The sequence below is a fragment of the Arachis ipaensis genome, chromosome B3 (genome assembly GCF_059453495.1).
Source record: "Arachis ipaensis isolate K30076 ecotype BB chromosome B3, ASM5945349v1, whole genome shotgun sequence".
Classification (NCBI taxonomy): domain Eukaryota; kingdom Viridiplantae; phylum Streptophyta; class Magnoliopsida; order Fabales; family Fabaceae; genus Arachis; species Arachis ipaensis.
Genome location: NC_142438.1, coordinates 114520676 through 114534290, shown reverse-complemented (window position 1 = coordinate 114534290; position 13615 = coordinate 114520676). Strand labels below are relative to the sequence as shown.

At 35.6% G+C, this 13615-nt stretch overlaps 1 long non-coding RNA gene across 1 annotated transcript; it reads left to right on the top strand.

Moving 5' to 3' along the window:
* The first annotated feature begins 13032 nt into the window (after nucleotides 1–13032).
* Nucleotides 13033–13342, top strand: LOC107634575 (uncharacterized). Its single transcript, XR_001618990.3, has 3 exons — nucleotides 13033–13109; nucleotides 13185–13241; nucleotides 13329–13342. It is a non-coding gene; the product is annotated as an uncharacterized LOC107634575 (long non-coding RNA).
* Nucleotides 13343–13615: the final 273 nt, after the last annotated feature.

The following is a 13615-nucleotide window of genomic DNA, read 5'->3' as shown; positions in this document are numbered from 1 at the left end:
TTCTCATCTTCTAAACCCCGATTACAACCTTTATAGCCAATAATAAGAACATACTTCCTCGCAGTTCCTTGAGAAGACGACCCGAGGTTTGAATACTCGGTTAACAATTTCTAAAGGGGTTTGTTACTTGTGACACCTAATACGTTTGTACGAAGGGATTTTTGTCAGTTTAGAGACTATATCTACAACGCAACTGTTTCTATGATTCTCTTTACTGGTAAAAATTCCAATGTCAAAATGGCGTCGTTGCCAGGGAATTGCTAACGTGTGCCTTATTATTGGTTATTGTAAATATTTTTCTTTTGCTTGTTTATTTATTTTTGTTTTTCCTTTTTATCTTTATTTGCTACTATGAACTCTCACCCCTCTCGCTTTGAGTTTGGTTCTAATATTGTTAAAGGAAATAGAAGTTACAGCAGGAATGTGTACCAAGGTCAGACCAATCAAGGATGGATGAAACCAAGAGGATCTAATCAACCCTTTTGGCAGCAACACCCTCCGAGATATCCTGGACAAAGACCATTCTACAGTGCATACCCAGCTGAAAGACATGGTGGACAACCTTGTAACTACCAACAAGCCCCACCCCGTAAATATAAACCATCCTTTCAACATAACCTCGAACCACCACACTCACAAGCTTCTCTTCACCATTCGCCACCATATGATCCTTCCTTACCCCAATACCAATCCGATCGTTCCCAATCACCACCACTTTCCTTTGTATCATGTCCAAGTCCAGCAACCCGAGAAGCAGAGGATCGCCTAAAGGAAACAGTAATTAAATTTCAAACAACCATTCAACAACTGGAGCAAGCGATAATTCAATGGGCTTCTAGGCGCTCAAATACACAAGGATCAGCCATAGCTCCATGTGGACAGCCCAATGAAGAGCGTAGCATGAAGGAGCTACCAGAAACTCCAGTGGACAAGACAGAGAATGAATTTGTACTATAACAATTAGAAGAAGTTGTCTTTGTTCAAGAAGAAGAGTTGGTTGAAGACCTAGGAGATGCTGAACCTCCATGGGAATCCAGAATTGAGGAAAACGTCGTCAAGGAGACTACAGTTGATGCTAAGGAGGATATTTCTCCAAGGCAAGTCGTTTATGAAGAATCAGACGGAATAATCCAAGAAACAAATTCCCTCGATAATGATAGTCACAAGTCTAACTCTCTTAGTGATGAACTTGCATCCGCAAGTGAATTCTCTGAGATCGAAGAATCTTTCCCAAGTGAATATGAAGATGATGCAGAGGTAGATTTCTCTCAACCTCCAATCTATGACTCAAGTGATGAGGAAGACACAGAAGACTTTGACCAGGACATAGATACAATTGAAGATCTTTGTAAAGAAGTGGAGGAATTCATAGAAGAGCACAAGAAAACGGAACTTGCAGAACCACCAAAAAAACCTATCCCAAGGCCATTACCACCTAATACAAGCTTCAAGTGGGTACAATCCTTAACTTATAATTTTACTTATTCACTTGAATATGGTTTGCTTGAAACAGATGGCCAGCTTAGAGCTCTCTGCGGCTTTAAGAGTAAGAGGAAAATGGCTCGTACTCAGAGCTGGTGCACAAGGTTCAATAAGGTTCCACGCTTCACCTCGAAGTACACGGATTGGTATCATGCGCAATTACATGGATCACGGAAAACGTTTGGTCACCAAGGTGAGATTCTACTTTTTAACCCGCCCGAATGGAAACATGTAGATCAAGACGGAGGCGGATTTAAAAGCAAGGCTTGGAATCCTGGACTCTATCCTGACATTCATCGTCCCGGGAGCCTGAAAATCTGTTTGGAGCTGCTCAGAAGCTTTGCATGCTTGGTTTGGGACACCGGAGGCTATTGGCATTCCAAGCACTGGTGGAGATTTTTAGACGAATTTAAACATAAGCCACCATAACAGGATACTACTCCACTTAAGGACTTTAACTAAAAGTGCTAGGTGGGAGACAACCCACCATGGTATGGTCGCTTCTTTTTCAATTTATTTCTTGTTAATTTCTTTCATTTTTTCCTTTTTTATTTTAATTTATTAAACCTGGAATCATGCATAGCATTCATGTTAATCATTGCATTCTACATTTTTCATGCATATATATATATATCTATATATATATATATATATATATATATATATATATATATATATAAAGGGGTGCACGACGCGACCGCATGCCCCATGCGATCGCGTCATATTGCGAAAAACACCACCCGCGCGACCGCGTGACCCACGCGGCCGCGTGATATATATATCGGCATAAGGATCCAACGAACAGAAAGTTAGGCTGGAATCGTGCGGCCCTTGTGCATTTCGCACAAATTGGCCCACGCGATCGCATGCCCCATGCGATCGCGTCACTTGCACAATACCAATCCCACATGACCGCGTGAGCGATGCGATCGCGTCACATGGATTGCACATCACCCCAAAAGGAGACAAAGAGTTGTGCTAAAACGGCGCTGGAGTCGTGCGTTTAGCACGAATTCCAGCAACGCGATCGCGCGACCCATGTGATCGCATCACCCCTCTTTCCCCCCTCTCATGCGATCGCGTCACTCCCATTTTCACCCCAACCACGCGACCGCGTGCCCCACGCGGCCGCGTGGATTCGAAAATATAACCCCCCCCAGCCACGCGAACCCTATCAGTCGCGCAGCCCCCCACCCCCAACCCTCTTCTCCCTCTCTGCTTCTTCTTCCTCCAGCCACCACCCAGCACAACCCAACCGCCACCGCGCCACCACCCAGACGCCGCCACCGTCCAGACACTGCCGCCGCAACCCCCTCTCCTCCCTTCTTCTCCCTTCTTCCTCTCTCCTCCCCTCTCCACCACTGCCCTCCGCGACCACCGCCCACCACCGCCGGCCATCCAGCCGCGCCCCTCTCTCCGCCACCCACCCACAAACCCCCCCTTCTTCTATCACTAACCCTAAACCCTCTCTCCGCCACTGCCCCCATCAGCCGCCACCGCAACGCCGTGCCCCACCACCGTGCCGGACACCGCCGCAGCCACCTTCTTCCCCGTTCCACCCCTCCCGCCTACCAGGTTCCGCAAAACGCAACCCCTTTTATCCGTTCGACGTTTTTCTGTAAAATTTTTTCCGTTTTTGTTCAAACTTAGGATAGATAGATATGCATGCTGTAGTGGATTTTTAGGTTGTTAGGTAGCTTAGGCTGTGGTTAGTGGATCTAGGTCTGTTTACTTGCACTGTTCCTGCTTATATTTTATCATAACTGCAATTCTGCTGTTCCTGTGACCTCGTTCATATGCTGTGATTTCTTGCAATTGCTGCTTGTTACTCTAAATTTTCCTGTTTCTATTCATTACTGGTACCTGCAACAAGTTTTTAATTCATATGAACTGCTATGGTTGCTGTTTATTTTCTGGGACAATCCAATTTTAGCCGGAATGCTGCCCAAATTTTTTGTAAATTGTTTTCATTCATGTTTTGGTTTGGCATTTCTGAACTCTGTTTTACCCAAACCATTTCATGAATGCTATGGCAGACTTTCTTATCCTCTTTGATTTCCTGGTTCATAAACTGCATTTGTGATTCACTGATTCCAATTTTTGCTTTCTTTATTTCTATTCGAATCAGCATCACCCTGTTTTCCTTGTTCGATTATGAGTACTTCTATTCTTACCTGTGAATCCTTGTTATATGGAATTTTTCTATGCCACTTACTTTAACCCGCACTTTACTAACTCACTAATTTTAATTTACTAATTTCTTTTTCGAATTCTAACCATACTAACCCTTTTAATCTCTTTTCTGATTATTTTCACTTTCCTCTAACTTTCTCACCATGGCATATTGATTATTTTTTCATTTAACATGAATTCAATCACATTTCATTTACTCATTTTCCTTATTCTATTTCTCCCTTGCCGCTTTGAGTTTCCTTTGTTTAATTGCCTATTTGCTTTCCTATTTTATCCATATCCTAGTTTTCTGTTTTTCAGGATGTCTGCCTCACAAAGGAAAGGAAAAGGCAAGGCTACTGGCAGAGACCCATCCTTAGGGAGAAGCAGCGCCGGCCGCACCACAGGCAGCGGTCCCACATCAGATTGAGGCTGCGGATCTTGAGATCCCGATCCAGTCAGCACCTCCTCCACAGCAGCCAGACCCTCAGCCCACCACCACCACTAAGACTCCAGCTACCATCCCTCCCAGTGATGACACTCCTTCACACCCGGCTTGATTGAGCATCGGGGACGATGCTTCCTTTTAAGTGTGGGGAGGTCGCTATCTCTGGCGTTTATTTTGGTGAACCACTACATCTTTTTTCTTTTATTTTGGATATTTTTCTGTATTTTTCTTTTTACTGTTATTTTCTGAGTACTTATACATTGCTCTTATGTATTTTTACTCTATTTTCTGCATTTTGCATCTTTAGTTCACATTTTAGCCATTTAGTTTATTTTAGTTATTTAGTTTAGTTTGTAATTCTGATTTATTAGTGGATTAATTAGTATATTTACCCTTTTTAGCATAAGATAGTATAGTTTAAATTGAAAAATATAAAAAGAAAGTAAGCTAGGAAATTGAACATATCAGATTTAATCCATAAACCTTGTATATAGCATTACATGATGTAGTTAAGCTGACAATATTTCATCAAGGAGGAACATTAAAACTTTAAAAGCTACCCTAAATAATTTTTTTATGAGAATAATGGGAATTTTTAACTAAACCTGCATACAATATATAAATGTTATATGATGCTTGAGTTAGAGAACACACAGCCTGTGAGTCTTGAGCTTAATTGTATGGTTGCATTCAAACCATAATTTCATTTCTGTGTGTTTCATTTCTTTTTATTCTGATGTTCTTTCCTTTGCTTTAATCTATATGTCCAATTATAGAATATAGAATAGATACATACCAAGAGAATGATTGAGGCCATCATTTGATTTCAGCTCACTTACTCCAAATTAGCCTACCTTTTACATCACCCTTGTTAGCCCCCTTGAGCCTTTTAAAACCCCTTTATTCTATTTAGCCAAATTACTAACCTTAAGCAGAAAAACAAAAGAAAGTCCCAAGTGAATCCTTGGTTAGCTTAAGATAGAAAATCATGAATAGAGTTAAATGTGGGAAACCTTTTGGGAACATGGATGATAGAAACAAAAAGGTAGAGAAGTTAAAAGAAATAAAATAAATTTGGGAAGCATGCTCATGAGAAAATCAAAGTGATTTAATTGCCATGTGCCTTGAAAAAAAAATTATTTTTTTTCAGCATTTAATAAAAGGGGATACAAAAGAAATTCCCCAATGCAAAATAAAAGCAATGCACATGGAATAAAAAAAATAAAAAGTGAAACATGAGCATGTAACAATAAGTGGGATAATATGGGAAAATAGGTAAAGAGATTTTTGTTTTACTAAATATGTATGTTAGGTGAGATCTTAGTCTAATTAAGGATTCACTTATTAGCTCACTTGACCCTATACATAAATCCTTACCTTTACCTTGACCACATTACAACCTCAATTAAAGACCTCAGGACTTTTTGGTATGACTATATTCTATAATTGTTGATTGGTTAGATGAAGAACAAAGCTATAGAAAGTAAGAATAAAAAGAAAAATAGAGTGAATAAACCCAATAAACAATGAGTGACTAGAGAGTAAACACAAAATCCAGTGAGGGTTCAATAACTCATCAACATATATCAATGCTTAAATTTACTAATTGTTTTGCAAGTTTGTACAATATTTTCTTTCCCATCTCATTTGCTAAAATGCTTTATTATTTAAGGGTTGGCTATATATATACATGACTCCATGAGAATGTGAATTAACTTGGCTACATGTAAGCTTTATATATGAGTGAATAAATTAGAGTTGCATGATGCATCATTCATTTAGGTAGTTCCATTTAAATTAGGTTGCATTGCATGACATTCCATCACTTTAACCTTAATTATTTACCTTGGATTTAGCATGAGGACATGCTAGTGTTTAAGTGTGGGGAGGTTGATAAACCCATATTTCATGAGTTCTTTTGTGCTTAATTTGAGTGATTTATTCAATCCTCCACCTACTTATTCATATTAACTGCATGGTTTTACTTTCCCTTCCTTATTATGTCATATTGTGAAAAACATGTTTCCTAAGCTTTAAAAATTAATTATTTTAATTACCTTTATTTCCATTCGATGCCGTGATTAGTGTGTTGAGTAGTTTCAGATTTTCTAAGGCAGAATGACTTAAAGGATGGAAAAGGAAACATACAAAATAGGAAGGAGAAGGCAAAACAGAGCTTTAAGGAAACTGGTATCCACGCGACCGCATGGACGAAGCGATCGCGTGCCAGAAGCGAACATGCAGCGACGCGGCCGCATGACTGACACGACCGCGTGGCAAGGAAAAGCTTCGAATGACGCGACCGTGTGACCCACGCGGACGCGTGACAGAGGCCACGTATCAGAATTTACAGAATATGCCCCCAGCGATTTCTGAAGCCCTTTTTGGCCCAGATCTAAGTACAGACAGCATAGACCAAAGGTTATAAAGTGTGGGAATGCACCCATTCAAAGGGAGCTCGCATATTTTATTTTTCAATGATTTAGATTTAGTTGAGAGGGAGATCTTCTCCTCTCTCTCTCTTAGGATTTAGGATTTCTTCTTATTTTAAGAGTGACTCTCAATCTAGGTTTTACGTTCTTTATTTTAGCTTCCTTTTACTTTTATTTATTCCAGCACTTGAATTGATCAGTGAATTTATGAATCTCATCCATGTTATAGATTGTTAATTGAATTAATAATATTTGAGGTATTTTCAGTTTATGATTGTTCTCTTTGATTTAAGTTACCATTGCTTCCCATCTAAGGATATTTTTATTATTCCAGCAATTTTACTTTTTCCCCTTTTGGTCCTAGTTAAGGATTCAGTAACTCAACAGTTATTAAACTCAACATAACTTATAATCGTTATCTTGCTAATTGAGCTGAACTTAAGTAATCCCAACCTTTTCTTAGGAAACAAATAGGATTCAAAGGTCAATTTAATTAGTCCCTTGACTTTCCGTTGCCCTAGTACAGGTTGATCAAGTGGAGTTTAGATTCAACTTTCATTATAGTTGAGAGAGATAACTACGTTGGACCTCCAACTTCTCTTACCTTGCCAAAAGTCTGCTTTACAGTATTTATTTATTTTAATTGCCATTTACTTTACTTGTCATTTAAATTACTTGCTTTTCATCTTCTAAACCCCGATTACAACCTTTATAGCCAATAATAAGAACATACTTCCTCGCAGTTCCTTGAGAAGACGACCCGAGGTTTGAATACTCGGTTAACAATTTCTAAAGGGGTCTGTTACTTGTGACACCCAATACGTTTGTACGAAGGGATTTTTGTCGGTTTAGAGACTATATCTACAACGCAACTGTTTCTATGATTCTCTTTACTGGTAAAAATTCTAACGTCACATATCTATTTCCACAAAATTCAAATTGCCACCAAACTTAAACTGTTTTAAAGCCTTTAAAATTATCTTTCATTTGATATAAAAAGTATTAAATTTTGAAAATAGTATCTCAAGATATGATCCGTTGAAATTCATCAAAAATTCATTTTTACCAAAGTTTATAAACTTCCAATTTCCAAAACATACGCTCCCAAATTTCATTTAAAACCAACCAAAACTCGACCATTCAACATTAAGCATTTCCAACCTCTCATTCAATCCTCAACCCACCAATTCTCCACTTTTAACAAATCTCAATTCAATAAATTCAATTTATAATCAACCTTCCATAGCTCAATTTTCCAAACATTTATTCAATTTCATCAATCACCATGAGTATACACATCAATATCACACACCAAATTATGCTCACCAACAAGAGCCTCAATCTTACCAACACTTAAGCATATCAATCCATACTCATAACCTTACATGCTCACAATCAATCAATCATTATTCACATATATTCAACTTAATCCATATCATCCAACAACTATATCAACATTTCAAAATCCACTAAATACATACATAACAACACAATTCATCTCAATCAATCAACAACATCAATGGTTCAAATCCTATCTTAGGGTCTCTAGCCTAAGTTTTCACAACCGCATTACATTTTAGATACAGGAAACCGAAACTATACCTTGGCCGATTCCCCGCTCAACCCGGAACACTTCCAATTTCACTTTTTCCTCAACTTTCAATGTGTCCAACACTCTTCAAATAGATTTCTCACCACAAGAGCCCCTTTTCAAGCTTTCCAAGACTTCAATCAAGCTCCAATGTACACACATACATTGCCTAATACACATATTAGGCACCCATACGTACAATTCAATCACTAAATCACAAAATTCCAAGTGTTTAGCTTACGGTTGAGAATCTTACCTTACCCAAAGATCAAAGAGGCAAGATTAAGCCTTCCTCTCAAGCTAATTGGATCCTATAACATCAAAAACTCAATATCTCAACACCTTTACCCAAAATTTTCGAAATTAAGGGCTGAAAATTCGAAGAGGAAATCGTGGTTTACCTCAAGAACAAAGTTATGGATTTTGTAGAGCTCGACGCTGCGATCACGTGACTACAAACGGTGCGTCAATCGGAACTCTGGATCAAAAGTTATGATCAATTGAAGTTTGAGTTGATTTGGGACAAGGGTTTCATGTTTTCCCCCTCTTCCTTGCTATTTCAGCGTGATTGGCTTTGAGAAAGGGGAGAGAGAGTACTGAGCTCTCTAATTAAATGAGGTTTGGCTGGGCTTTAGGCCTAACATGGGTCCGGTTGATTCGGTTTGGCCTGTTCGACCTAATTTTGGACCGATTTTTTTAAAATTGGTGTTAAAATTCTCGTTTTAATTTTCTCTATCATTTTAAATCATAAAAAATCTCATTTTTTATTTTCTATAATATATTTTAATTTATGAATTAATTAGTCATTAATTAACCGGGTTTTACATTTCTCTTATTTTCTTTAAGCTTAGTTCGGTGATGAAATTAAAGGAACGAAGGTGATGCATAAAGAGAAAGTGAACATGATTAGTAATGATGGTAATGGATAAGAATTTGTGGTGATAAGCTTTCTTTGGTTGTCATATATATATATATATATATATATATATATATATATATATATCTTTTGTTTTCCTTTAATGGTTTTGGCTAGTTGAAATGAAGTAATAATATAATAATGATGATATAACAACAACAACAATAATAATAATAATAATTTTTTATTTTTCAAAATATCTTATTATAATAAAATTATTTAAGGATCTTGATGAATTTTAAACTCAAAGTATTATAAAATTTAATTTAATTATTTTTAAAAAAATAATTTTTATTAAATAAAATAAATTATTTAATTTTCAAAAACTCGAATTGTTATATTAATCCTACATATAGATCACAATCTTAATATTATGTTAATATTGTTAACAGGTTCGAGTACCTATACCAAGTCTTTTTATAGAACGTTTTGTCATGAACTTCGACAATTTATGCTTTTTTACAATTGCATGGACAATTACTTTCGAGTTACTATTCACAAGCGTGGTGACCATGGATATATATTGGTAATGGTTTCCTTCAAATGATCTCTTTTTATAAATTTAGAAATGGTGGCTGGCTCAGGGGATACTATATGGGAGATAACAATGTGAAAATATCCGTTCGTAGTTAGATGCTAGGTGTGTAAGGTATTTAAAAATTTCTCGAGTGCCATATTCTACTTTTACTCATGATATCCATGCATGTGGTATGAATCGTCATGGAGCTTATCGTTTTCTTCCCTCTTCTCCCTCCGATAAACGTATTCGTCATCCATATAGGGAACCTCTATTGTATTCTTTGTCAAATCATGCCCTCATTTGACAAATAATATTTCTCTTATGAAGGAAGTTCCAAGTTTAGTTGATGGAAATAAATTCATAGACTCTCCTATGATGAAATTTCGGTATCTGATCCTAGCTTCAATGCAAGTAAAGATAACATTATGAGAAAAGCATGCTGTTCAAATGGTTACTTAATATATATCTAAACTGAATTCATATGATGTAATTTTTTTTATCTTTACTAGGTAATATCACTACAAGAAAATAGAATATTTATAACAAAAAATTTGTATCAAATTTAAAATTGTTACAAAAAAATAGTATTTTATAATAATAATTAGTGATTGTTACAAAAGAATAATGTTTTGTAACAAAGGAAACAAGTTGTTACAAAACATAATAATATTTTGTAACAACCTGTTTTCTTTTGTTACAAATTATGTTAGTTTTTGTAACGAGATGGTATTTTGTTACAAAATATTGTAATATTTTGTAACAAAAAAAATAAGTTGCAAAAATTCAAAATATTTTGTAACAAATTTTTTTTTGTTTCAAAATCCCCAATTGTTTTGTAACAAAAGATTAATTTGTCACAAAATTCAATATTGTTTGTAACAAGTTAATTATTTGTCACAAAATATAGGTATATTTTATAACAATTTTTTTTCAAAATGTTAAATACTTTAAGAGTAAAACAAATTGTGTATATATTTTTTTTAAAATAATTTTATTTTGTTTCAAAAATTAAAATTTTTTACATGGTGTATGTATTCATTAATTTTTAAAAATTATAAATATTATTTTATATTCTTCTGTAACATCCCGCATTTTTAAAAATCTAAATATGAATAGATTGTGATTTTATCTTATTAAGTTTAATCTTTATAATTTTAGAAATTATTTTATTAGAAATAATTAAATAGATTCGGAGATAATTTATTTTAAATTAAATAAGATTCTTAAGTAATTTTATCATAATGGAATATTTTGCATAATTTTAGTAATTGAAAAATAAAAAAGAATTGTATAGTTTAATTTAAGTAACTTTTATTATGAATAAGTTATGGCTTATTAATAACTTGAACTATTTATTTTATAAACTGAACTATTAAGAGTAATTAAATCAGTTTTATTAATATATGGAGTTAAGTTAATTAATAATCTTGTATAATTTTTATAATTGGTTTTTCATATAATTTCAAATTAGAATTCAGTAATGGAAGTATTATATAATTAAATTTAAGAAATTTCTATTATAAATACTTTAAGTTTAAGTTAATTATTGTTTATGTACAATTTTTATTGTAATTAGTTATTTTATATAAATTGGAATTAAAATTACACCAATAGAAAAATAATGGAAGGTCATATAATTTAATTTAGGTAATTGATATTTCGAGTTTAACCGTATTTTATAAAATTTGATTAGTATGTTTATTTTATAATTTAAATTAAAAATAATTATTTGAGCTCGTTAATAGATTGATAGATATAATCTTATGCGTTTTGAAAGTAATCTTTATAGTATTATATTTGAATTCTAAATTGTTATACCTATCATGAATATTTTGTAAAATTGTTATATTACTCGTATATATGTTTCCCTAATTTATCAAATCAAAACCTAATTTAACTTAAAATCACAAATTCCCTAATTTATAACCTAAATTAGTCACACACACACACTCAGAAAAGGGAAGCTCGAAGGGGCAAATAGAAGGAAAAGGGGGGAAGAAACAGAGAAGAGGGAAGAGGGACAGAGGAAGGAGACGCAACGAGGAGAGGAGGAGAGGGCCGTTTCGGTCACCACTGAAGCCTCCAGTGCTGCCGTTGCCGCTGTAGACCTCGTCCCAGCCGCGAAGAAGAGGAGGAAGGGCGCTGTTTGCGCCTTCGCCGCTGCCCTGCGTTGTCACTATCGAGAAGTAGGACGAGATAGAGAGAGACGTGAAGGAGGATGCCGGAGGCCACCACCACTGCTATTACCGTCACTGGGATCGTCGGAAGCTGTCGTGACCACCACTGAGCTCCACGCTAGAATCACCAATGGAGGTGCCTTTACTGCCCCTATTTTGGTTTAGGTCCTCCGCTCCTGTAACTTGTTCTACTTCCACTTTTACTCTACTATTATCCTACTTCTGCTATCTTGTTTTCATTCCATTGTTTGTTAGTTTCTGAAACTGTTATTGTTGCTGCTGCTAAAGAGGGCTGCCGGGGGTTACTAATCTGGTTCCATACAACTCGCCACATCTCCATTTATTTCTGCCTATTGCTCAGCCATCACTAGAGCCCTCTGCCGCCACCGGGAGCCAATACTAGAGCTATTGCTAATAGTTTTGGTCTGATCTTTTCTTCGATTTTAAATCATTTACATGTTTTCCTATCTTTGCCACGCTTGTTCAGATTCGATTTTTGTGTATGTCCTTGTCTTCGATTTCTCGAAACTGTTACAGCTACTGCAATTGTAATTTATAATGACGTAGCTGCTGTACGAGGCGTCGGAGCTGTTGCTGCTTCTGTGGGAATTAATGCTATCACTGCTGCCTCGTCGTAACCTCGCCTTCGGTTTCTTTTAATTGTAACATCGAGGTAGGGGTTTAACTTAAATTATTTTAATTTAAGAATGCCCATAAAAATCTGTGTCTGTGTTCTATTATTTTGGTTAAAAATATGTATCTATGTTCTATTATTTAGAGAGTTGATAGTTGATATTTGAGCTATAGTTTATTTGAAAAACTTAGTTTATTCTTATTTCAAGTTCATCAAATTCCTGACTATTCTAATGGCCTCACACAGTATTTAAGAGGGAGGGATTATAGACAAACAGTTGCCGAGACTATACACCTGATTCACTGAAGTTCATCAATTTCATGATTATTCATGGTGGCATCCTTAAAGGCAAATGGATTTACTGGATGTATGCCTAATGCAATGGAAGGTGTATAAATAAGATGATCTAAACTCTCCATTGAGTTAGAATTCATATCTGTGTTTTTCCCATTGTAACCTGTCTCCATCTATCATCTTTTCATTGTATATGTATGCTAATTTTTGCATCGACATAGCAGCCATCATCTTTGTTGGCATGATACTTGAATTTTTGGGTTGGGAGTTGGGCACTTGCCCTTTCTCTGCATGTTTTTGTTCTCTTGTGTAGTGATCGAAGAATATATCTCACCAAATCGACCCATTTGTCTTATTGTATATAAATGTCTAATCAAGAACTTATCAATGCTGGGATGAAGCAAATGGATGAAACTGATCAGGCTATTGAAAGATCTAAACAGGTGTGACTTACATCAGATTCAAAATTAGACTTCATTGCTTGTTTATGTTCATTCTTAAATTTATACAAAATGTAGGTTGTTCATCAAACAATCGAAGTAGGCACCCAAACTGCTACTACCTTGAAGGGCCAAGTAAGTGTTTTATGTCAAATTCACTTTAGAAAAGGGGAAATCATATCCTATCAAACATTTGATGTGTCTTGTCATCAAATTGTGCAGACTGAACAAATGGGTCAGATTGTTAATGAGCTTGATTCAATTCAATTTTCAATTAAGAAGGCCTTGCAGCTTGTGAAGGAGATTGACAGACAGGTTGATTTTATTTTTGTTTGTTTGTATGCAATATAAACTTTTTAAACATTGGCCATGACTTATACTCTAGTGCTTATTGTTTGTGGTGTCATTGCCATTATTGTTATGAAGGTACTATCTTCATTCGATTTATTAATTTCATCAATTTGTCACTGATACTTTCCCTCGTGAAATCCAATACCTTGTTTAAGGAA